Source organism: Nipponia nippon, unplaced genomic scaffold (assembly GCF_047370975.1).
Source record: "Nipponia nippon isolate SJK-2023a ecotype South Korea unplaced genomic scaffold, ASM4737097v1 scaffold_1, whole genome shotgun sequence".
Taxonomy (NCBI): Eukaryota; Metazoa; Chordata; class Aves; order Pelecaniformes; family Threskiornithidae; genus Nipponia; species Nipponia nippon.
The window spans coordinates 98,322,235-98,349,806 of record NW_028262290.1 but is presented as its reverse complement, the minus strand read 5'-3'; the positions used below and the strand labels follow the sequence as shown (position 1 = coordinate 98,349,806).

The following is a 27,572-nucleotide window of genomic DNA, read 5'->3' as shown; positions in this document are numbered from 1 at the left end:
GGCTGTTATAAAAGGCTTCTGCGCTTTGCAACTATATTTTAAAACTGAGAGAATAAGAATACTATGTTAGGCAGCATAACCTTCACATTAAAGTGGTGTCATAACTAGTTATCTTGAGGCAAGATGCAGATTTCTTGAACTGTATAAACGGCAACACCTTAAAGCACTATCCATCCATAACAGGGATTTCAGAATTCTGCCAAAAAAAAAAAGAAGCTATCAGATACCGATGCTTCTGCTGTCGTATATACCTAATCCATACAAAAGGATTACTTTTCATTTGAATGTTGCAGCACATTTCCACCACAATACAAGCGGAAAGATATATATGTATGTATGCTTATACGTACATACATATAAATACACATACATGCATATGTGTGCATGCGCACGTATGTCTGAGATTCTGGTTTTGTCAGCCTCCAGACAGCCTGAAAAAATCCTTTGACGAATATCCTACATGGAGCGCAGGTACGCATCCACCGAAGCTGTGAAGGCAGCCCGAGTCGGCCGGAGGGAGGTGAGCAGTACCGTTTTCAACGACAACACCACACAGTCATTAACGTCGATATGCAGGGTCCCCTCTGTATACAGCAGCAAAGAATGTGCCAGAAGACGATGATGATACTGACACCAAAAAAAAAAAAAAAGCAGAGCCAACTGCCATGAATTACTAATATGACATCAAGCAGAAAGGGCCAGCTTGTATAGCTTGTACAGGCATACAGCGACACCCAAATTTGCTTATACGCATCTATGCTGGGTCCCTAGACCTTTTTCTTTCCTCCTACAGCGACAGAAGTATCAGACAGAATATCATTAGATCTCCTTCCCTCCTGTTTTCTCTACAGGAGTCAGTGACTGGCCAGAGGGTGTACAGAGAAAAGAATCGTGCTGTTGAGTGAAGAACAACATCTTCTGGCATAAAAAGATGCGGTAGCTATTAAAGTACTAACTCTAGCCAGACCACTATTAGAATATGCCTTAGAAAAAACACTTTTTAGGAGGAATATATAAACTGGAACCCTTCCTCTCAGAGTTCTCTGTTCATTTTTCTAAACCAGTCTCACAAGCTCTCTGCTTACAATAAAAGAAAAAGAATTTGCTCGCTGAGCTGCTGATGGGAAGGACGGGGGCGGCGAGAAGAGCTGCTGGTCTGGGCTGTTCCACCCATTAGGGAAGCTCCAAAGAATACTGCTGGGTAAAAAACGTCCAAGCTTTCACACATCAGAGAGACACAGCTAGAATATGGCATCCGTACGGATAAATGCTGAAAGAGCGTAAGGTTTTCTAGGACAAGCATCATGTCAGTCTTCCAGGGAAAATGTTATGTTAATGATATTTTACAAGAAGGAAATTCACTAAGAGCATTTACCATTATGGAGATTATTATCCAAATGCAGAACATGTTTTATTAAACCAGGCAAAAACAGCAGAGAGCAGTAATTCACTCTTGATGCCTGCATCAAGGTCACAGATCATATACAGAAGCAACTGAGCCATGATAGTTGCCAAAAGGAGCCGTAAAACTGGACTGACACACCAAATATCCATTAAAACACCAGTAAATAAGCTGAAATCTTTTTCTTGAAGCAGTGTATAATAAGGAAAGCATTTTCTTTTAAGTCAACACGTCTTTATTATCAATTACACTGCGGTGTACAATGACTCTATGTTCCTTGGAGCAACTCCTTTACTACAGTCCTGAACGATGAGCAGTTATTAATAACATTGTGTATGATGCAGAAATGCTATTCAATTGTAATAATAAAAGCCAGCGGCTCTCACTGACAACGGAAATTTTCTGTCTTTCTCATAATATATTCTGACAGTTTCGCACTCTATATTTGTACCTCGGGATATTTTTAACCCCAGAACAGAGACAGTATCCAAACAACATATGAGACCGATGCAACTTTTTTCTCAGTACTGCACTCTCTGTTCTTTTCATTTTGCCTAAAATGTCCTGTTAACTATTGAAATTGTCACTGGCCAAAGCTAAATGGTAACAGCTGCCTGCTGTGCCGACATATTCTGAAGAAACTCAAAATACTCTGGCTGAAGAGTTGTCATAGGCTCGTTCTCCAAAGTCAGCTCCGGAGAGTTAACATCAAGAACCTTGCTGTGTGATTTCACGCTCTGCCAGGTAGAATAAAAGTTGCTTGGCTAAGCAAAACCAAACTGCTATGTGTGGGGTTTCTGTTCGTTGTCAGAAATGCTAAGGATGGCTCGATGAAGCCAACGGTCAAACCTGAAACTACAGAAAAACGGGTATATTGTTTCTTTTACAAAGCTACTCAGAATTATGTTTTCCATAATCCAAGTGCAGTTTCACATGTTTAGAAAACACCGAATAGAGCCAGCAGCAAAGGAGTTCTAAGAAAGACAAAGTATCATCCATATGCCTTCGTATGCTGTTCACGTCCACATACAGATTCTTACAGACATCACTGACACGCTTAAAATATTATTGCATTTCTCCTTTCACCATAAAATTGTACCTTTGAATTAGTAACTGCGCCTATTTCTTAATCACACTGCTGCGCACGGAAAAAAAAAAAAAAAAAAACAGACTACGGAAAAAATGCTAATTCTCAATTAGGTGCAGAGTTACAGACCTTGCCATGATAACCCAAATACAAGGCAACTTCAATTCTACACCAGCTATGACTTTCAAGAGAGCAGAACTAAAAGGAGGCAAAATATTTCTTAAGAATTGGAAACTCGAGTGCTGACGTACCGCCTTCTGCACCGTCCCCAGGAACGGCCCCGCGGCCAACCCTCAGCTCACCTCCCTCGCAGCCACAGTACAGCTTACAGCCCGCCTCTTCCGAAGCCCAAAGAAAGAGGCCCCACTCGTCCACAAGGCTTCCACTCGCTACAAAACCTCCCTTTCTCCAGCACCGCTGAACAACGCGCTCTCCCTAGCCTTGCGCTCAACTCTGCGGGCGCTGAAGCCTGGAAGCCGGTTCTACCTCGGCACCAATCACCCCAGCCTGCAGCAGCCTCTGGGTAGGTGCAGCCCTACTGAGATGCTCCGCTGCCCTCCCCTCCTCTAGCCAGGTGAGGATTTATCAGCGAGTTTCAGGGGACGACTCTACTTCTCCAAACGCCTCAGCATGAGAAAAAGCCATAGTCGTCATCTGCTTCTTCTGCCCCTGGGGACCCTGCCTGTATCAGCTAATGGGAGCTGGAAAGCTGTACCAGCTAATTCCAGTCATTAAAAGGACCGCCCTGTGCTCTTAAAGGTCAACGGGAAAAAACCCAAAACAACCAACAACCAACCAAAAGCCATCAGTGCCTGGAGTGTAGTCCTTAATGCATTGACTTTCCCTATAGGTGTTCCCCTCCTCCCCCTTTTTTCTGGGGAAAAAAATCACCATATAGCTGTGCAAGTAGGCCCAAGACTTAAAAAACAAGAAATTACAATGGCTTATAACCACATACCTCAAGTATAAAGGACACCATTTTCTGATGATTCATATGACTGACTGACACCTCCTAGAAATTAAAATTTCTGCCGCAGTAGCTAAAATTTCTATCCAACCGACAAGCTAAGCTACCATTTAATCTAAAACATTTCCCAGTTATACACAACATATTTCCTGAATAAGTACGGTTACAAAAATACTAATTAGAAGAATGACTGCAAAAACCCAGCAACTGAAAACACCGGTTGTTGAGATTGCTAACACATCCCTTAGACCTAACATGGAAGATGTCAAGTTGTCCAAATAGATGGCTTTCTGGTGCTTTCATACTGTTACAAAATCAATTTACTTTCCTTCAATTAATTTATTGGGTTACTTTATAGTTCTCAAGTGAACTACGATCCATAAATGTATCTGCCTTATAGAGGGAAAGAGTAATTAAAAAAACAGAGCTTAGACTAAACGCCCTTTTCCACCCCCCTCTATAGTTTATCTGTTTTCTGTAGACTCATTCAACCAGACCATAAAATGTATGCAAGTATTCTTCCCAGGGATTTTTGCTTTCACTAAAGATGTCAAAGTTTCAAGCACCCCTTCACTGAACTCACTCCAGGTTTTGACGTTCCTCCTGGACGGGGGACCCAAAACTGGAGACAGTACCTAGACATGGTCTAAGAAGTGCTGAGTAGGGAAGGATCATCCTTTCCCCTCATCTCCTGGCCGTGTTCCCCTGCATACAGCCCATGATGCTGTGGCCTCCCCTGCTGCCAGGCGTGCTGCTGGCTCCTGCCCAGCTCGCTGCCCGCTGCTCCCCCGGAGCTGCTCCCCGGCCAGTCGGTCCCCAGTTGGTCTTGCTGCAGGGGCTCCTCCTGCCTGGCTGCAGGGCTTTGCATTCGTACCTGTTAAATCTTATCATTTTCCTGGCAGCCCACTCCTCCAGCCTCTCTAGGTCCCTCTGGATGGCAGCCCTGCCCTCACCGTGCCAACTGATCTCCCCAATTTGCTGTCATCTGCAAACCTGGTGAGAGTATCTTGCCCTCCATCACCTCCCCTGGGAAAGACCAGCGTGCTGCTTGTCACCAGCCCCCAGGCAGAGTACGACCCCTTAACCGTCACCCTCTAAGCCAACCAGTCATTTGTCCATCTTGTGGCCCATTCATCCAGACTGTAACATCATAATTTGGCTACAAGAGTGTTGTGTGAGGCTATCCAAACCTATTAGTAAGCTGGCTATTCACTAAACAACTGAAAGCCTTCGAAAATCAGAATGGTAAAAACAAAAACAGACAACGGAAGACAGCCAGCCAGCCAAATAACTTTTGAAGTGCATTATAACTTAGTAGCTTTTACTTGCAACTGCCTCCTTACATACCCTTTTAGAGTAAAAATATCAAAGCAAGAAAAGACGCTGGGGAGCGCTTCAAAGAATGCAGTTTTTCTCAAAAATGTTTAAATTATTCTTGACAGAATTTAGAGTACACTTTGATAATATGAGGGAGGAAATCCAGAGCACTCTTGCACTATACTTTGCTGAGAAGTGGGGAAAGACTGTTGGCAAAACTTGAAAAAAAAAATTATAATATATGTGAATTAGGCACACAGTCCTTCTTCCAAGTAGGAGTTAAAAACAAACAAACAAAAAACCAAACAACAACAACAAAACAACCAACCCACAAAACAAAACAAATGAAAACTACAAGATTTAATTGTTTTCAAACTCTGATTTAACAGTCTCTTTACAAAGTATATTTTTTTTTTAATAAAAGTATATTCAAATAATTACAACAAAAAAAATTAAGTCCTGGTTCACTAGAACGTGAAGTCAGGATTTCACTGGACTTCAGTGACAGAAAGATCATCTCTGTTGGAAAAAAATATACATTGTTCCAAATGAGCTTTATTGTCTGACGACTCTCAAAAGCCTGCATTTTCAGGGAGAGATATTTTACTAAAATTAAGATTATCAAAATGATTTTTATTAAAATATTTCTTCATTAAAAAAATCAGTCATTAAAAATGACTGTATGTATTCCTTGATAATTTCTACCTAGTGTTTTTATAGATTGCATCAGAATACGAAAACTCCAGTTAGTCCAGAAATAACCTAAGTCAAGAGGAAAAGCAGAGGTTTTACCAGTGCAGAGAAAATATTTTTTAAGTTGCCCAATAAGCAGTTTCAACAAGCCGGCTTACCTTGGAAATTCCCTCTAAACAAACAAATTGCTTACTTGATATCCTTGAAAAACACAGAATAAACCTAAATAAATATCAGAATAAACCACCAAAAATAACAGCCTGCGTATGCCAAGATTCCAGTTACTAAAGCAGCACCTGGAGGAAAAAGCAGCTTCCGACCAACGCGACAGGAAAAACGGCTTGGGAAAAGGTTTCCACGCAGCTCCAAACTTTACCCGGCCACCAGGAAATCATCCTAATTAAGAGATACTAAAAATATGCTCCACCAAACAGCAAACGCATGGATGGGGTTCTAAAAATGTAAATAATTTTAGGATTAAAAAAAATTAACCACACAAACTTTATAATCATATGCCTCACGGTGTGCGAAAAGAATATTAGAGCTTGACAGAATTAGGATCTTCTGGGCCAGCTAAAGAAAAGGTTATTGCGTTTACATTTATTTTACTTTCACACTTCTCTCCAGCTCTCTCCTGCTTTTTAAAGCCTCGTGAAGTACGCGACCTTTCTAAGGCAGGCCAGCGGCTTGCTGCTGCAGATGAGAACAGACCCCAGCTATGGGCAGACTGCACCCATTTAACAGAGGTTTGGGTTGGGTTTGGTTTTTAGACGGTGAATACAGCACACATTGTAATTAACGTAGGGGTTCGGGCAAGCCTAGAGCAATCGAAGTTTTACCTAAAACCATACATCTTGCCTTGCACAACTGTACTTTCTTTGCAATAAAACAAACAGAACATCCTACGTAGCAGCCATATGGCACATGACGGTCTTTCGATCGCTTTCACCTTTCTCTATTCTCTGCAAGCTCAAAAATACACCAGGCTGAGGACTCCTCTGCGAGGTGGCCCACGGCAGTATGATGGACCACTGTTTTAGAACTACATCTCCTGTGGTTCAGAAACAGTAAGGATGCTTTTGGCCATTTTATTTCTCATAAAAAACATCCTGAAACCTGCGTGTATTTGCCTACTTCTTGAATTTTTTAAATTAAGAGCAGACAAACTTTCATGCCTGCAAATGTGGTAATCATGAACAATTTTAGAATTGTTTTAATTGGTTTTAACTGCAGTCAAAATCATCATGCATATACTGTTCTACAGCACATTAGGGTTTTTTTCCCCACACTTGCTTCAGTATTTTCCTGCCTTCAGATGTGCAAATGCATGTCTTGCAAAGTATGGTAATGTTACAGCAAAAGCTTTAGGGGGGGAATTCTCTCCTCCCGGCCCAGACTTGACTACTTCTGGGTTAACAAATCTACAGTCCACCATTTTCCAGTTTCCCGGTTCAATTTCATTTATGGTCCGCAGAGCACTAAGTGACAATATCTGTCTTTCTAGAAGACAGGATTTAGCAACGTGACTTCAGTAGGATGCCAGTACCACAAACCCTCCTCAACTTGCACCGGGACAGGCTGTCAGGAATGGGGTCTTCTAACTCCCCCAATCCTCCTTTAGTTGGATTTCTATCCAACTGAAAGAGAAGAAAAGGTGACAAGGGAAGGATAACATTAAGCTGAACCTCCCTAGCATAGAAAGTAAGTCCCAAATAAACAAACCAGCAAGCATCGGCGCTCGCATGCTTCTTTCCTGCTTCCCTATAAATCCACCATTTATGGTATTCTAAGAACAATAATTCCGTTACTAAGCTGTGAAGTATTTATTTTCCCTATAAGTAAACCTGACAATGTCACGTGTACCTTCAGTACATATACATTTATTTGTGAAGACAATCTGGCTTTAAAACCTAGCCACACACTATAGAAAAATCCCACTATTACAGAAATTATACTTGCAAACAGTTCAAATGACTCAGCACTAGTCTACTGCCATGAAAAGCTGTATTTAATGCATACACTCTCCAATTACTGTTCTTTCTGTCTCACCTCAAAATACTCATTTTCAAATGGAAAAACTAATCAATAGCAAATCTAAACCCAAAGCACTTGAAATAGAAACCACGGCATTGCAGTGCTCTAATTCGGGTTTGCGAACGTTCATGAAACTGTCCCAAATAAGATTAATAACATCCCATCACCCGAGTACAAATTGATCTATCGAACAATTTAATCACTGTTTTCCATTCCAAAAAGATAACCACCTTGGCTTTGGAACTGGAAGGCTCTCAAAGGCAGGCAAATGGCTTCTGCTACTACAAGAACAGTGCTAATGCTAACCTTTGCACAACTCTGTGACACTTGCCTTCTAGATCAAATTATGTGCATGCGTAGATACATAAATAAATTATGAGAGACTGTTTTGCTGTCACGACACATTGTGCACATGTTGAAAATACGGGTTCCACAACATGACAAACCAGTCAGCAGGTATCAACTTCTACTTGTCCTTAAGAATAACACTAAGCCCCAAACTCTTGCTTTGGTGAAACCATTCTTCACCCAAACTATAACCATCTTCAGATACGCAGGCTAGCCGAACAATACCGTTCAGTGCTTAACTAAATCTTGCCTCAAAAAAACGAAGGTGAGCAAATTATTGTCTTCTCTCCTACTAACTAAAACAAAACAAGGGGTTCACTCCATATATTGTTTTCAGAATAACCAGTCTTCTGATCTGAACATGCAATTTATACCTCCCTCTCCAGAGGGAGGGCTAGAGCCTGCCAAAGAGTCCTACAGGCTCCAGAGCCAAAAGGAATGAGCTGTGGATTCATAGTCTCGGTATGGTTCAGTCTAATCTGACTTGACTTTACGTTGATAGTGACTATTTTAGACTTGAAGACAGCTTTTTTTTATACTTTAATACAAGTCTTAGGTTAATATAAGCAATGATTGCTCAATCAGAAACAGAAAAGAAAAAAACCTACCTTTCACAAAAAAATTATGCAACCAGTTGAAAGAGAATTTGATTTTTCCACGTCTCTTCCACATGGTAAGGCATTCAGCATGCATTATGTAAACTACATTTGATGACAGATGTGCTTTACAAAATGCGTGGCAAATAACACTGTACAATGATGAAACTTCTACGTCCATCAGAACTCTTAAAACATTTGTATTCAATAGTGAAGGAGACCATTTTGCAAATTCAAATTATACTTGAAGTATTTGATGCTGGAAACCGTTCCAAATTGTCTCTCTCACCTGAATCGGTCATCAAACTAAAGCTCTGAAAGCAAAAAGAGCGTTACTGCAATCAGCTGCAAGATCTATTTCTCGGTTATCACCAGCGGTTTTCTGTTAGCGTTAAGAACATTAGGGCCTCATTACCAAAACTTAAACGGGGCTTTTAACAGAGCCTAAATTTCACACTTCAAACAACAAATATATCCCTTATTTCAACAAAAACAGATTCTGTGTCCAAAGATGCACATGAGGTACTTATGCTAAAACATGCGCGTCTACCTATTTGGAGTGGGCTCAATCAATACGAAAGAACCAGGGATTAACTACAAAAGGAATAAATAGGAGAAAGCATTGGGGTTTTTTTTTTTGCAATTTCTTTCTACTTCAAGCCAAGTATAACAGGGGAAAACTTCTACAAATTAAACCTAAACGTTCAAGTAGCCAGAACTGCAGGATCGCCAGTGAAATCACGCTCTTCCTCATGCGTGAGGAAGACGTGCCTACTTAGTTTACAATGTCAAAATTTCATAGGCAGTAATATTTTAAAAAGACCATAAGCCAATCATTATGTCAGTGGCACACACAGAATACTTGAAGTATTTATTTTTTCTTGACGACTTAGTCTATTTCCTCTTCCATTTCTGTCACAACAACTTCTCCAAAACAAGCAAAAAAATTGCCATTCATTCATCCTATTACTGCTGGTTTTATTTCTTCATTCTTAGAAGTTAAGACAAAAAAGGACCATGAGATTACAAATCCAGTCCAGTTCAACACTGTTCATTTAATGCCCCCAAATGAATCACACTACATCTTTAGAAATCCTAGCGGTGACGAAACACTTCTGTTCGATGTGACTAGCAAAACAAAATCTGAAGTACCATTCACTCTAAGAAACCAGCACCCAGGAGCATCCAAAAAGTTTCTACAAAATAATATGAGAGGGAACTAATTTGCTAACAGACAGCTATTAGGGATGCATTACCAGCTGAGGAATTTTAAAATACATGCAGTCCTGCATATTCGTTACACACGGAGTATCAGTTATGACAGGCCAGCTTATTTTAAAAACCCCTATTTGTTCTCAAATGCAAAACAAAGACGGCATCATTCTTTTTAAAAATTGAACATGTAACAGTGCTATTTACTAGTAAAGCTAATTTACAACATTAGCAATGGCACATCTTTTCCAGACTTTTTATAATACTGTAAGACAGATCTCTTCAAACTACATTATAATATTCTCTTACAAAAGTGTTGTTCAATTAATGGGTTGCTTTTAAATTCAGCCAAATGGACAGGAGCAACTATACAGGCAGAATAAAAGAAAGACAACCAAAACAAAAATCATACCACATTTCAAAGAGAACAACGTGGCTGAACATAAAGCAATATTTTCAGAATATACAGAATCATAGAATCATTTAGGTTGGAAAAGACCTTTAAGATCGTCAAGTCCAAATATGACCATTACTTTCACAGTTAAAATTCCTCGTTTTCTATTATGGAAAGGCAGTATATAACAAGAAACAGGGCATCTTATCATAAGTGCAGAAATATACGTCAGTTTTTTCCACTGAACGTTTTTATTTTTAAAAACAAAATGGCTTATGTGAAAAACAGTTTCGTTAGGACATGGATTGTGATTCAGAGGTAAGGCAATTTTCAGTATGTTGGTTCTAAAGAAAAGATATAAAGTTTTAAATTTTTAATTAAACATTTTAAGCTTTCTTCCATGCATCTAGTTTCCATATACTCAAACCATTCCACTTGCTTCTTCATTTTATTTTTTTTACAGAATAATAAATGGTCTATAGCTCAGAAATAACAGAACTTAACAAAAAAGCAGCCTAGACAAAACTTCCCACTTGCAAAATACTAGCTGTCTTTAAACAGCTCAGTTGTAAGAATAAAATTCTTTTGATGATCTGGATTTTTTTTTTTTTTTTTTTAAAAGACAAATCTTTACGGAGAAAAAACAGAGAGTCCTGAAAGATGATCTGCTCCCACTGGCTTGCTGACTTATTTGTGTGCCACCTTCAAGCAGAGTTGTTCTAAATTGTTCAAACTTGCAGCTTTAAATATTGAAGGCGGAATAAAGGTCGTCTTTATACACGGTGTCAAAGCACTTCCATAATTTTACTGCTAATTCATAACAGTTTCCGCAACTTTGCCACGTCTATTTTTTTAAAAGCATTTAAGGACAAACCTTGAAGGGCAACCCATGCGACACAAGCAGATCGGAAGAAACCCAAAACCCTACCTTCCTTACAGCCTGTAAACCACGAGTTTGAAGAGGGTGGCCGGGTTTACTTTTTTGTCTTGTTCAACTCTGAGGAATGTCTCATGCTTTAAGTCTTCCAGGATTTCTGTATTCCGTATGGTAGCCAATATTTGCTACTAAGAGGAAGGGAAGCTACCAGGTCACAACATATCAGTAGTTTTCACATTTTTACTCTGACATTCAAGTTTTTACCATGCTTGTTCTTTAAAGACAGACTAACCTAGTGCATCAATATTGGCAAATTCAAGGGAGACCATCACTCCCCAAAAGAATAAACCTCATTTTATGCTACTAGATCAAATTGGCACCACCACACCAAGGAATCACTGGTGGCTGGGTACAAAAGTAACTCTTCGAGACCAAACAATTCCGAAGAAGAAACCCTTCTGGTGGTTTTCATTTGTTTGCTTTTTAAAGAGGATCGGGTGTCATCTGTCCTCCTAAAGCTGGCATAGAACTGACATCAGATATAAAACCAACAGCCACCATATTGTCAGCTCCAGCTAAAGCCGTAATAGCAACCGTGTTCACTCAAAACTATTTTTGCAGTTCAGCCATTAGTTCATCAATGGCAGCATGGCATGAAGTAACAGTGTAATTTTGTCCTGTGCTCATCTTGGTTTAGCTTGCAGTAACAGATAAACTGATTTCTGAAGTTTGCTATTCAAATCAAACTGATTTAAATCACAGCAGCATTAATTTTTCAACTGCAACATTAGGCTGGTTTAAAGGTATTGTGCAAAAACTAGCAGGTCTTTTCTCACGTGTGCAAGATCTAAGATCTTAATAGTTTTAGATTGATTAATTTATTGGGATTAAATACAGCTAGACAAGTTACACTGCTTAACATAACTAAACAGGTCATCTGTATCCCCATTAAAAGAGCATAATTAACAGCTAAGACTTTTTCCTGATTTGATGTTCACAGTTTTACACCTGCTTCTTATTAGGAGAAATCAGTATCACTAAAGCAGTATAAAACTTAGTAGGTCTGTCAGTTGCGTAGCCCAGCACCTCAATGCATATATGACAAAAAGAGAGACACCCATGCGGCAAACTAGGGAGAGGATGGAGCAGATGTGCGGTGTTACTAATGCATCAGTGGAGCACTGAACAAGAGAGAAATACGAAAGGAAAGGAGATAAAAGTCAGAGAAATGAACATGGGGCAGGGGCGGAGGGGAAGGGCAACTGACAACTCAGATTGCCGAACAGAGCTCATAAATAAGATATGACCCTTTATTCTGGATTTCACCAGTCTGGCAGAGATTAAACAAGCCGTGAGGAAAAAAAACAATACTAACCAGGAGAAAGACATTTAAAACAGAGGCACAGAAGGCTTTGCCATATTGAAACCAAACACCAAGAACAAAAAGCCACTGCAATAAAATCGGCCGTTACCAAAGAAATACGCACTACTGCAGCTACTCTGCCAAACAAAAAACCAAAGAGACTGTAGGAACAATTACAAGTGAGCGAGAAAGCACATACTGCGTGACCATCAATGACTGAACCCTGCGCCTGTAGTAAAACCAAACTGACAGATGACACCTAGGATACAGTACCTTATTCAAGCAAAGAAAACCCACCTAAAGGATGCATAGACATCAAAGTGACAGCGAGGAGTGAATAAAAAGCAGAAATTCAGGAAGCTGATAAAAGCACTTACAAGGGGGAAGGGAGAAAGGAAGGGAGCTGACTGAAGAGGGAAGTCAATATAATGAGGTCTGTGAAACCTGTAAAATACGCTTCCTATGAGATCATTCCTTTCAACATACGCAGCTATATGAAATCTCTCTCTCACCCTCTCCCCCCCCCCCCACCCCCCCTTCTTTTTTTCCAGCGCACGGATGCCACGCAAGTCTTCAACATCTCTTGCCACACCTTGGGACGGAAAGCACTTACTTGTGCCTGTGCTGCAACACAGTATAAAATGAGGAATTAATTTCCCTGACATGAGTATCAATCAACTTCTGCCATTTGTATGCACTTTAAAAACATTCATCTTTAGGCCGACTAAAAATACAGAATACTTAATTTATAATCTTTTCCTTATCTCTTGCATATGTATAAGGCCCTACTAATTTCATTTTTAATTTTGTTCTTTGGAATATTTTAGCAGTAATTAGCCACGAGTACTTTAAACTCACAAAATGCATGCACATTTCCCGCGTAGCGTAAACATGCAGTTCATTTCTGAAAAAGTTACATTTCTTAACTATGACTCTGTTTCTCTAAACAGCACCTCTCTGCACTAGGTGTCATTTTCTATAGCAATGAAAATCACATGCTATACCTTTGGAACAGGTATAGCCACCCGTACCTGTACCAATTCAAAGAGCCCCTACAGAACTGCACAGTGATTCTGAAAAGAAAGTAGAACTGCTGATTTTTAAAGCATTAAGATAAACTGTAAGCAGAGGTGTACTGATCCTACTCAGTGGCCAATTCTTCCTCACTGTCATATCTAAGTTTGCATAACGTGGCTCTCAAAAGCTGAACATCCACTAATTTTAGAGGAGGATATCATTAGAACACAATATGGCCTTTATTAAATATGAATTATTTGTTCGCAATGCATTGGGCATGACAGTGGGAAAACATTGCCTTCAGGCCACCATTATATCTGCCCTGTTTCCTTCTCTTTCTTCCTGTCATCATACATCTGCTTTGTCAGCCCCAACAGCATCCAATTTCCACGGGCAAGGAGCTTTATTGCCTCCTTTTTAGAGCAACCAACAGTAGTTTTATTTGATACTAACACAGAAATAAAATTACAAAGTTTAAGATGTAAGCTTTCAACAAAGATTGAGGCAGAGTATTTCTCATCTCTTAGCTGCTGCTGTAGACTCCAACAGATGACACCACATTTGATTTCTACCGGCTTCATACAGGGAAAATTTCATTCATAGTCATGAAGTTCAAAATTTATTTTTTAAGTAAAAGACCACATTTGATGGAAGTGGGTTACAAACGATATTATGGGATCTAAACATTTGATGCTCAGACTTTGAGATGCCTTTAAAAAAAAACAAAACAAACAAAAACAAGTGAGGCAGGATGGATGGGATAGCAAAGAGCAGTTAAAGAACAAACTCCTTGCAAGACTAACACTGAAACGATCTGATCTGTCCCGGGGCTTGGCTAACAACAGACCTTTGGAACACGAAGAACATAACGACTGTGAGGTCTTCCAAGACAAACACACCAGGGACAGCATCTGGTACATGCATCGCCCTCAATATCAGTTCCTGCATATACAAGAAATTATGAACAAGGCTTGAGCTGGGGGTGGGAATCAACCAAGAAATACTGTGGGGGCATTCCTGTTGGGTTGGTACAACTAGTTTCTCTCTGGGATTGAATGAATGATATACCAAGGTGGCGTTCAGCAAGTGTTGAACTTCAACCTGTTGCGATTCTCTTACAAACCATCAAATCTGTTTATAATAGTGACTATCCAAGGCTAATGAGAACTGAAGCATGCGTAAGGAATTAAAGTAGCATCATTATTATCATTTCATGCTCTACAAAACTGTAGACGTTTGGTAAAAAGCCTCCTATTTTGAACCACGCTTGCTGATATTATTCCTTTTAAACTATTTTTCATGCGTGCCTTATTTATTAAACAAGTTCCCTTGACAACACATGTGTTCATATATGCAGTAAATATAGTATCTACATCAAACAGTGGCTGCATCACACAGAGATGAATCTAACCATAAAGTGCTGAAATTTTGGTCCAGAAGGAAGAAAAAAAGCACTAAGACTTGATAATGCATCAAAACTATATTTTCAAAATAAAATTGGTAAATTTGGCATATTATTCTAGAAAGCTATAACTTCTTCACAACCAACCATAAAATATATACAAGATTACAGATTTTCATGAAGCATTAACGAGTTCCTTTCCTTCACTCAAAACCCCAAACTATCAGGGGGTATCAAACTATTCCCTGTAAAATGCTAGTTTGTCTACATATATTCAGAACAAGGGATCTTTTACAACATTAATCTGGTTTAAATACAATATATGTGTATATATATTTCATTAGTATATTTTTGTGAATTCATTTGATATATTAGAGTCTCTATACAGATGCAAAACCCCAAGTCAATTTTAATAAAGATAGATGTATAAGTGCACACTTAAGTACAAATGCATTGTACTCAATGTATTACAAATAATTTCACATATGAACACCGTAAGTATTAGAGGGCTAGACCAAATTGCATTTTGCTGAAGTAGCAGCTTCCACTTACCATTCAAAATAGGTCAGAAATTATATACCTCCGTACCGCTATTATAATCCATTTTTTAAAGTGAAAACTGTAATCATATCAGCAGCTATTAAAGACTGATGGCCTGCTTTTTCTAACACTAGTTTAATGCTTTCTAAATAGTAAATTGAATGATGATACTCAGCCTAGGGGAAAAAATATCAGAAAAAAGCCTGAGAGAGATTGCATTTTATAAGCATGCACGTATAGTACTGTATTTAGAAATTAAAACAAGAAATGCTATTCTTAAACCCACAGGTAAAATGAAGAACATGTATCTACAGTGAACCAGCCTATAATAATATAGGTCACATCCGATGATTTTCTATCTGGAAATACCTCTTGTGATCGGATCAGGAGACAGTGAGTTCGGCTCACATTTAAAGTGAGACTTCAACGTAGGGCATTTCACATTTAATTTTGTTTTAAATAGTCTGCAAAAGTCCTAGGTAATTGAAAAGAGTTCGCCCTTCACCTTTATTCACCTATAGGAACAGATTTGACAGGTTTGAGAGAAAGGCAGCAGTCAAGTAGTCAAATCAGCAGTACTGGAAGCGTAATATACATCCACTGAGTCATCGAGCTTATATAAACTGATATAGCAAATTAATACTACTCCTTCCCTGCCTCCCAAAATACAAGCTACTCAACTACTCAGTCATTACAAACGATATCTTTGTTTCAATGCTAGGAGAAAAAAAAACAAAACAAAACAAAACAAGAATAACTGTCAGAACCCAGAAACTGAGCTACCTTCTCATTCAAGAAGAGATCTGGAGGTCAGAGCTGAGGCTTATCAAGTAAGGCAGCACACAGACGTGCCATTTGCACTTTCACTGCCACTGCTGCACTCATCTTGAAGATGAAAGCAAAACTCAGATTTTTCGGATCACTCCAAGATTTTTGTAAAGAGATGAAATAGGAAGTCCTGCAGTAAATCACTTTGCAGGTGTTACGCAGACTGGATTGCACCTAGCCAAGAGGTAACAGTACAGAAGAACAATATGAAGTAGCTGAACTCTAAAATCGAAAAGAGCTATGTTAAGAAGTAGTCAAGAAAAATACTTCTCTAGGTACACGCACTTTTTGACTTGCAGAATTTAACAATGTCAGTATGAACTTGGAGCCTCCTGAAGTGTAAGACTCCTAAGAGAAACAAAATACTTGTCCAATATAGACTTAAAAAAGTCACAGCGCAAAGAATTCTTAAAATAGTAGCTTGCAAAGCGCATTATATTGTCAGAGCAAATCTGTCTCCATCCTGCTAGAGATGCTAGCTCGGTGATCCGCATATAACTCCACCTATCTTTTAAGGCAAAAACTGTCCTAGTACCACTGCTTGTGGGCTTTAATGCAAAGTTCTGGCAATTGTCCAAGACTCTGGAAGGGAGGGCACGCAGCTTTTTAAATTTTCTTTTTAGGTCATGACATAAGAGATCACACTGCTGTCCACTAACGCTCCATTTACAAATGCAGAGGGAAGTCAGCAACTCGTACTTACAGAAAAATGGAAGGCACTTCTAAAAAACAGTCCTACATTGTACAGAAACTTCGTGTTTACGCAAGTTATCTAACACTTTCCACAGAGCTTAGTAGAATATAAAACTGAGAAAACATCACATACTACAGGGAATTGAAAACCAAGGATAAAACAGCATAGTTTTGTTCATGGCAAATAGGCATTCCTAGCAAACAGAGATGTTTTTAAATGGAAGTTTTAATTTTTAACAGGGAAATGAAAAAAAAAATCAAACATTTTTATTAAATTTTATCCTGTCCCCTATGCTTAGAATATGAAAGGGCATATTCACCACAGAAATGGCCAGACCGAGTTAGAGGTCAGAGCATTTTGAAGTTAGTAAGTGATATCTGGAGCTTTTGTCATCTGTGAAGGAATCCAAATTGGGTTTGGGACTTGGGATGGGGTTAAGTCTTCTGGCAATGACAAAATCAAAAAGCTTTCCCACATTTTTCTCAGACTCGTCCTTTTGAACAAAGTTAATGGTTCCATACAAACTTGTGGCTTTATGTGGAACTCTTCACAGTAGCCTTTGCCAGCAGCCAGATGCCATATTGCCTTCTATATCAAAATAGCAGCTGAGAATGATGAGTAAGGACATCACTGGAACAGGGATCCAATTAACAGAATATGGCAAAATCGACATTTATATAACAAAGTTTCAGGTTAGTCATCAATGACTAAATTTATACCACAGAGCTATTAATTCTCACCCTCTGTAGACAGAAAAGCAGCAGTTTCCAAGAAACTCACAAAACCAACAGCTTATGAAAGAAACTTTTCTGCCCGACAGATTTCAGTAGAAGTTGTTCAAATACTCGTATGTTCCTCCTCCCCAGTAATTTGATGACTGGGGAAAGTCAGAAAACAACTGATGCTAGACAAAATAAAAGACTGAACAGTATCACAACATAGGCAGACAGTATTTTCAGTGCTTATGGGATTTAAGAAAGCCTCTTTGCTGAATTAATACTAGAACAGTTTAACACAATTAACAATTAGCTGGAGGCATGCTAATTACTACAAAACAAAGCCCCCAAACCACCCCACCCCAACATACACTGGCCTTTCAAGAATTCTTCTCTTTTTCTTGATGCTAATTCCTTCAACATGTTTACACGTGGAAGTCTCCTTGTCCCCCGTCCCCCCCCATCAAGCAAGCCAAGCTCTCCTAGCATCTTGTGAAATAAGCTCTCTTCTCATAACTCAATCGTTTCTCTAACACCTCTTCTCATTTGCAGCTGTCCACTGGAAATCTCATGATTGATCCATCCCTGGATGTTATTTACCCTGTTCACAGTTGAATTAACCTCAATAGTTCATTTCTCAAGTGTGACTTTATGACACAGATTGTTTTCCTCCTAAATCATTTTCGCTCAATAACCTGTCACTTGCAGAACTTTTTGGCTTGCTATTAACTACCAGAGGACAAAATCTATACCATTATTATCATTTTCTGCATGTTCTGCTGCTGTTAGAGTCCCCTGTTCTCAACACTTAACCTTCATACTTATGCTGCTGTCTGAACAGAATAGAGAATATCCAAGTTAAAACTGAAACAGATCTAGTATTTCCCAAAGGCTAATATTACAGAGTCATATATATAATGTGTATCTTACTTAAGCACAGGAATCATACTTAAAGAATGCTTTGCTTACAGAAACATACTGGACTATTTCTTTCATTCAAAAAGCAGCAGTATATATGTTAAAATTGCCATAGTACTCACAATTTCAATTCAAAAAGTGTCTATTTTTAAAGTATCTTAAAATGAAAATGTCTTCATATTATGATTATCTCCACAGTTGAAATCTTCAGCTTTTGAGGACTGCAAAGAGGACTATATAGTAAGAATACTGGCTTTTCTGAAATTCATTCGTGATGGTTTTAATAATGTATTAAAAATACATTTAGACATTGTCTCGCATTTTACAACTTTCCTTCTAAAGTAATTGGATTTCTTTTGTCCCAGAAATCCTCAAAGTTTCCAAATTTCTATGAGATATGACTTAAAATACATTCTTTCTTTGGTCTGTGTTAGATAAAACCTTTTCTGTTTTCTCTTTTGTTGTAGAGTTAGTCCACAATTCTTCCATATACCAAATGCATTTTCACTTCATGAATTTTAAGACAATTAGACTGAATAATCACTAATATGCAGGAGGTCTTCAGTGGTACAAAAGCACCCTGAACTCTATGTAGGAACAGCGCAAGAGAGGGAGAGACAAGCACCTCTTCCAGACTTCTTCCCATCCTGTAACTAGTGGAGGTTTCCATACCAGTTATGGTTCTCCAAATGTGCTGAAAATCAAGGACTTGGCTTTCTATTTTGTCAGCCTTCCTACAGCTTTGCATCTGAAACGTTTGGCTGTAATGAGAACCAAATACTAAGTGACTGGCAGCACAACCCTCTAAATATGTACCAACAAGCAAAAAAGGGAAAATACATATGTCACCCAAACCCCTAACGTGGATAGACTTCTGCCAGTCACAGAGGCCTGTGGAGGCGAGGCTGAAGCTCAAGCTGCAGGCCCTTCCTCAGGACCCTCCTCTCCAGCAAGCGCCAGAACCTGTCCTGCACATGAGGCTAATTGCACAACTAACTAGCGCTCTTTAAAAGAAAAGTAAAAAAACCCACCCGCCGTATGGTTAAACAGACCTTAAAAATATTATGTTACACCTATGATTAAGGCTTAGGGCAGTTGAGTCTGCAAAACTGCAATCCCCACATCGCTAGTGGGCCACAAAACCTGCGCTTATCAAGTACCACCAGATCCGTTTCCTACCCACGTGAAGGCACAAGATACACTGAAAGCCACCCGAGGTATTTTTAGTTGTCTCCTCCGTGAAGCGTGGGGTTTTCACTTTACTGTTCGATAACCAGAGAACAGGTAATAAATCTACGAGGATTTAAGATGATGATCCGAGTTAAAACCCTCCTGAGCCAATGGAAACGTTGGTGCGGGAGGGCTGGCGTGATTACATAATCAGCCAATTAAGCCAGAAACTCATTCCTATAAATGGCAGCATTTCTGTTTGATTTAAAATGAGACACAGCCAACTACATTTTGATCAAGTCTCATTTATGTAATGTCAAAATAGCATTAGCTGGCTTCTACATGAAAGGAAAAAAGGGCTGAGTGACATCTCCGCAAGATTTTTATTTCATCTTAATCCACGGAGTACCCCAAGTGATTAAAAATGAAACAATGACTTCAGTTAGTCGAAACTGCCTCTTCACCTCTTTCGGCCTTAACTGACACACTCTATTAAAAATACGCAATTTAGAAATATTACATACATACAAAAATGTTTTGCTGACTTTTTAAATAGCTCACTCTAAGTATTTCATTAGATTAATCATTGAAAGGCATCTTTCAAAAGAATATTCTTTCACCTGTTCAGTAAAAACAAATCATAAAAAGGATGCCACACTAGCAATAAAATTGAAGAATTATGTTTGTACATTTTCAGCTCTAATGCCTTGATACAATTTAACACAGCAAACGTAACATAAGTAAAACGGGCAGAATTGTTTACCAGAATATCCACACTTTTGTTCCATTTACTGACCAGGAGTAGAGAAAGATTCTGAATTCTTGCCCACATGCCCACCTTGGCCATCCGCCCTTCCCATTTGCGTCATTAACAACTGAGCAGAACAAGTAGTTTAATAACACACTGCTGTGAAAGGCAGGACTGAGATTTATGTAAGGACATGCTATAAAGAAGGAATAAATTGTTTCCACTGCAGCTTTTAAAACAATTCTACTATTTCTGAACACTAAGGACCAGAATAGCATCATATTTATAGTACCACTATAGAAAGAAATAGGGCCATGTGGAGAAATGTAAAAAGCATATAATCGATTACTGCACATTTATTTAGCTACAAATCGAACTGATGAAGTGTCTGCACTAACATTTACATTTCTAACATATAATAAAATAAAAGTAGCATGCCAAAAGAAAGAATACTGTCGTTATAAAACTGTTCAAAAATTCATTCACACTAAGGTGCATTCACAGGCCACAAGAACCTACAGCGCTTGGTCTTTCACCACCCCATACATCTGATCTTGTTAGAGAGAAGCAATCTTTTTAAAAGAAGGTAGATGAGTATTTCTTAATTTCTCATTAACCTCAGCCTACCTAGATGGTGAGCAAACAGATTACCGTAAAAATATAACAAGTCATCTTTAGTTGTGCATTACTTTTTTCTGTCACCGAGCTATAGAAGAAAATGTGATAAAAAAACCATTAGAATAATCCTGGTCACCATAGAAGTGCTAACGTTTCCAATATTAATGTTGATACTAAAGCTTCTACTTACTGCTACCGCTTCCCAGCAATAGTTGGAGGACTGATATGCTAAAGCTCACATTTCAGAAATATTCTCCAATTCCATATTCTAATCCTTATAGAAGTATAATTTCAAGGCTGGCCCCTGCCCCACACAAATAGCTATTCTACTGTCCAGGGTATGATTGCAAATAAGGAGAAAGATTCACAGCTGCACCCCCAATTCACCATACTTCAATTTCAGGAACCAACAAGAAAAAAAGACAGCTTCTGTCAATATGTACACAGTAGTTAAGGATACAAAATGGGTTATACCAGTTGTATATATATTGCTTTCAAAACTGACAACTTTGAGAACAAAAGTGGTCATACCACATTTAGCAGAAGAGAGGGCAAATTTTGCCATCTTTAAGTAAATGGTCAACTGTTTTGTCTAGATTTATGGAGAACAACTATTTTGATAAATTAAGTATTTTTAATCAATACAAATGTAAAGAGTTCTCCCATACCAGGTGAACTGTTTAAAACAAAATATTCAACTTTACATTGTTATTTAACATGAATATCAAATTTAGCTGTCAGAATTACATCTCATAGGTAGAGCCTTGATAAAGACATGCTCCAACAGGTTATTAAAATAATATAATAGTTCAATTTACTCTTATCTTTTGGTCCTGGACATCAACTGGAAAAAAACCCCACATGAATGGTAACAGAAGAAAAACTCTTTCAGTGGTTATATAAAAGAACAGAAAAAGAATCAGAGTAGAAATCCACACCTTATTTCTATTTCAACTAAAGCACAGTTCTAAATATCATTAGTTACAAATTAACAGCATAAAAATGCTATCAATTGCACCAAGAACATTGTTTCGTATGACATAGGGTGCTCATATTGATGTAAGTAACACTAATTGCTTCATTTAAAAATATACATTTTTATCATTTATTTATTATTTTATCTGAAGGAAACTAACAATTAGCATAACTGCATCTATACTAATGAATTCATTGCTCTAATTTTTTATATTCGGCTTTTATCTTCAGATAATAATTCTGTCTCCCCTCATCCTCTAGTGCCACCCCACCCTTAGACAAGTCTGCTTGAATTTCAGCTAACAACGGTTCTGTGTATTTGTATTCTTTCACTAATTCTGATTAATATTACATTGACAATAATGCAAAGCGACAGACAAAAGCAAAGCAATAAGCAAAAGCTCTGACAAAATAGACACTGAGTCACTATTTCTTTCAAATTTGCTAAATCAAGTTGATAATTAACCTCCCATTTCTAGCACACCCTTTGCAAATTAGGCAACGGTGGTAACTGAGGAAATTAATTAAGCTAAGTTTAATTTCATTTTGCATTTTACATTAGCTTGGCAAATTAAGCCGACAAATGGTAAAGACGATAATAAAGTTCCACCTACATGAATTCTTCTGAGTATTCTCAGTGGCTCCCGGAGATGACATGGCAGTAAGAAATAAGCAAGTAAAAAGGAACACAGTACTGGTCAAGTGAAAGCCCCAGTTACCAAGCAGCTCCACTGATGTGCATCTTCATTGATGCAGAACAAAGACCGACGCTAGAAGGCTGCTTTTTCAAAGCAGTAATACCGCGACTGCCAGTTTTCAGTGGGTCACTCACACACAGATGCATACACATGGATACTTCAACTCAGCGCCTTTCCAGAACCTGAACGCAAGCTACCAGCAGCTGGGCTCTACCAGAAATGCACGCATGTATCTGGGAAGGTACCACATGCTGCTAAATAAAGGGGTGCTAGAGAGAGAAAAATCTTCCCGGCAGGGTATAATCTGATGACATGCAGTTACAGCATGTGTTTATTTGGCAGAGAGCTGGAAGCGTTTGAAAATGATCTGGAAGCAAGGAAAAAAAGGTACGGAAGGGTTCTGAATTCCTTTCTTTATTAGGCGATGTTCATAAGGCTCTCCCCTCAAAGTGTTTTGCCTTAACATGGCTTAGCTCGGATACCCCACAAACCAGATTACATACTATTCTTACTTCACACATAAAATATTAAAAATCTTGGATGTGATTTTTAAATAAACTAGGACCAGTCTTGTCTACAGAAAACTGATTTTTTTTGTATTACATATCCAGACTACACTTTCATCAAAAATTCAAAAAATGGTTGTGCACTTAAAAAAAAAATTACAGAAACAGCATATGACCGAGAATCTTTGGTTATGGTGACGCTGCAGTTACACAATGGTGCATTTATGTTTCAGAAATTGTAAGGCGTTGCCCAGAATTTGGAACGCTGGCACGCGCTGCCTCTTCAGTTGAGGAGGGTGCGCAGTGCTGCCGGAAACCACGATAGCCGTAACAATTCCTTTCTTCACTTTAAAAAGATCACATTTTAAAAAGCTCCTTAAATGTACAGACAAAAGGGAATTATCTAACAAATAGTTCTTCAATCATCATCATTAGAGGGAAAATTACCAAGAACGTATGGGCCTACGAAACTCGGTTTTATTTCACTGGTGAAAACAACACCAAAAATATCTACCGGAAAGATTAAAAGAATAATAATAATAATAATAATCATGAGATAATCCTGCCTTCTGTCTGGACTTCGGTAATTACAGGACGAATTCAAGTTAGAGCTGCAGACAAAATAGGCTTCTATTTTTTTCCACATCAATCATTCAAGCATTACAGACAATTAAAATATTGCACCCTTAAACGTTTTCTTTTCTACATAAACTGAGTATGACAGGACTTATGTTCCCATGAAATTTTTTCCTATTATCTCCACAGCTAGCTATTCACCCTGGCAATAGGCACAGAAAATATCTATTGTTACGCTGGCCTCCTCCACTCCTTACAAACCCAGGACTCTGCAAGGCTGACTCCAGCACAGGGCCAACTTCTACTGCAGCCAACAGGAGCTGTACCTGCACATCCAAGAGCCATCTTATTTTTAGCTGCAGTGATGTCAAAATTGTTGTGATACATCTGACCTTCGACAGGGCTTTTGACTTAGAGCAACACTAGAATGCAAAAAGAGTAGGACCCAAGGAAAAAGAGAAGGCTACATAAATGCATCAATACTGAAATTCGTTGGGAGAATAAACTAGCTCCCTTAAAATACAAAGCAACACAAGACAGGATGAAAAAGTGTAAGGGTGTCACATTAAAAAACCACAAGGTTCTCTAAAAATACATGTAGATGAAGCAGAATTTTAAAAAAAGAAAAAAGCGTTCCTACCCTCCACTCTCCCCCAGTCAGAATTAGCATTAAAGAACCTGATAAACACGAGGTTTCAGAAGTATCTGTAACATTAGCATTCTGTGGGTTATATTAACTCATTGTCTGAATACCACTTTCAGGTGACAGCCATCGTATAAAATCCTGAAATCTAGCTGGGCAAAGAGATTACAAACAAACAAACAGCACTATTAAATATGTAACTTACAAAGTTACATTATAGCCAAAACACACAGCAAACAAAAAGTAAAAAAAAAAAAAAGCATTTAAAGCATTAAACCAGAAGCGGGTAGGGGTGGAAGAAGTGACAAACCCAAAGCCTATCTTTGATCAGCTGAGTTGCAAGGGCACGCAACATTTGTTCCAAGGAAACCTGATTATCTACTTTGTCCATAAATAATCTGGTATCTCTTACAGCATTCCTTTCTAAACTTTAGATTTCCTTTAGAAACTCTACTCCGTGCTTACAGCTTTGAAAATTTCCAATATATATAACCACCTTAGAAACGGATGCCATTTTATGATTGACTAAGATCCACCCAAGCCTGTATTGCCACTAACAAAGAAGTCCTATTTTTCCCTCACCAGTTGAAAACTCATCAAAAACGGGCAGAGGGGAAATAATTTCTTATCATATAGATTACTAAATCCAGTTGACAGTGCAGCCCACCTTTTGGCAAAGCATAATGGGAAATAACATTCTGATGTAGCGATTCAAGGTAAAGTTGTAGAAAATTTCGTTTCTACAGTTTAAATACATTAAAAAACCCTTTTTTCCCCCCCTTCCATTGAAATGTAAATTCTGTTTCTTGTATAGAAAATACTGTCTGGCCTGAAGACTCGACGCTTGTAGACATTAACCTATTAGGTAACAAATTTATTTCCAGTCATCTTCAAAATAAATGCATACACAAGATACTACCCATTGTAGTTTGCTTCACCCCAGACATAATACTTAATCCAGCAAATGTTTTGTTCTCTTGTGAAAGGCAGCTAATAAACTTTCAACTACACCTAATGTTCAATAGAATAGTGTTGCCAATAGAAAAAAAAAAAAGAGAAATCATGTTTAGGGGGTCAGCAAGAGGCAAGCAATCGCTTTTGTGCGCTATCACATGCAGTCTCTGTCAAGATAGAAAATTGAATACTTCCACTGTTCCTGGGTATGTATTCATATATAGAACGAGTTCTGAAAGTATGTCGTGAAGTCTGATAACTCAGCCAAATAGAATCAGATGTGATTCTAGAACTCAGCATCATCCACCTGTGTGCTACAGAAATGTACATTTGAAGGCTTTTACATCCCAGTGCTGGTGATAACTGCCCTGCTGTCTAAAGATTCAATTATCTACTGGGCAGGATTGAAATCCATGAAAGAACAAGAGTGAACCTTTGTTAAACTTCTTTATTTAAACGGATTTTTAAAGATTTTTTTTTTTTTTTTTTTTTAAAGGCTTGCCTTGAAGTCCATACCTATTTCAAGGAAGGCAAAAAAGAGGACAGAAGTTGCAGGTAGCTAGATTCAGATCTAGAAACTTTTGAAACATGTCCTGAGAATTAAACAGATGTGAGAGTCTGCAAACTTGAAACACAAAAAAGCAAAATCAAAAGCAAGGTAGCTATAAGGACACTTTATAATTTGTTTTTCTTCTCCATCTGTCTTATCCTATTACACTATAATGAAGACTTAAGTATTTAAACTTATTTGCCTTTCACTCAAAGTTTGTCTAGAAGTGCCCAAGTCTCAAATCTTTCCATTCTCAAGAGAATGGTTATCATAGTCTTGGTCAATTCTTGCCACAGACAATACAGGACATCCAAAGCTGTAAGGTTCTCCTCCCGTAGCCTGGATGGGAAAGAAGCTGGTAACGCACCTTAATAGCTAGAAATCTGTCAGAATATTTTCAGCTCATAGCAAAATCATGAGGAAAATCCCTGAAACCAGAATATCCTTGAAATTTTAACTCCGTCTTAGCTTTATTACAACAGAATTAAGCAACTGTTTCCCAACCGTTTTCTGGCATGCCAAAATATGAGTTGTTTTCTTTAACATCTCTGCTACAAGGTTTAAATATTGAAGTTTTTGACCATGGTCACCTAAATAAATTCTAAAACAGTCAGGAAACACTCATAGCAGAAGCATTGCCTATCTCTCACAGCATGTTTTGGAAGAGGCACCCAAACAACAAAAGACACCCTCCCTCCCCTATTCAAGTGAGTCACTGAAATGAAAAATCACAAAATACAACATTACATTAGAACTCGCATTATTAACCAGCTTGGTTATGGACACAATTTGTCAACAAAAAATTCTTCTCAGTAATGGAACACCTTGAATGCTCCCCATGGGACAGGCTCTGGGATAGTATACTTGGAAACATTAAAGTAAACGAACTCCATGTGGCTGGTATGATTTTCTACCACAATGTCATCTACTCTTGCTCAGAAGAAACACAGACGATTGTGTGCTCAAAATTACAGCCCAACTTCTAGAACAGCTACATCATTGAATGTATGAGGTTTGTCAACCACGAGCTGTAAAGACCTCCACTGCATATTACCCGTGCATCTGGAAGACAATATGGAGATTAGGAAAAATTGGCTTATTTTGACAGCCATGAGAACACAGCACGACAAAGAAGATCCCTAGAATGGAAGAAAAAAAAATAAAAATCTGTTTGACACACTACTAGTTGAGACGAGTAGATTTCAAAAAAAGGAGAACAAAGGGATGGAGTGAACAGACTGCTCTAAATATCAGGTACTTCTGGAGAAAGGAACAGTGAAAGCCAGGAAATCAAAGTTTAGATACAAACATATTTAAGCTACTGATAAAAGGACTGGAAAACTTCAATTTCAACAGAAGCACCTTAGATGCATGAAGAGGGATGACAAAAGATCTGCATATCAAATGTGACCCAATGACTTAACCTAGAAGAGAAGAGCAATAAAATCCACCTCTTTACTGCACCAGCCTCCTCAGAAAGAGTATTTTGACAAAGCTTTTAAAACTTATCAGGACTGGTTTGGGAGAGATCTCTGATGCAAAGGGCTGAAAACATATTTTGTTGTGTTGTAAACAGAAGTGCTGAAAAATGGTCATATGGCCACTTTCCCTGAGCTTGAATGAAACTAATCCTGTTAAAGCTTAGAAATATGCATGACTCAGTAGCCAAAGCCACGTGCGTATCTGCCCTTACAAAGTTCCTGCCACCTTTTATTGTCGAAAAGCGCTG

The 27,572-nt window shown here is 38.4% G+C and overlaps 1 protein-coding gene across 4 annotated transcripts in view; it reads right to left on the bottom strand.

Annotated features, from left to right (window-relative positions):
• Positions 1 to 27,572, bottom strand: part of DTNBP1 (dystrobrevin binding protein 1) — a 145,772-nt gene that overhangs the window by 6,801 nt on the left and 111,399 nt on the right. The gene's annotated exons all lie outside the window — the stretch shown is intronic.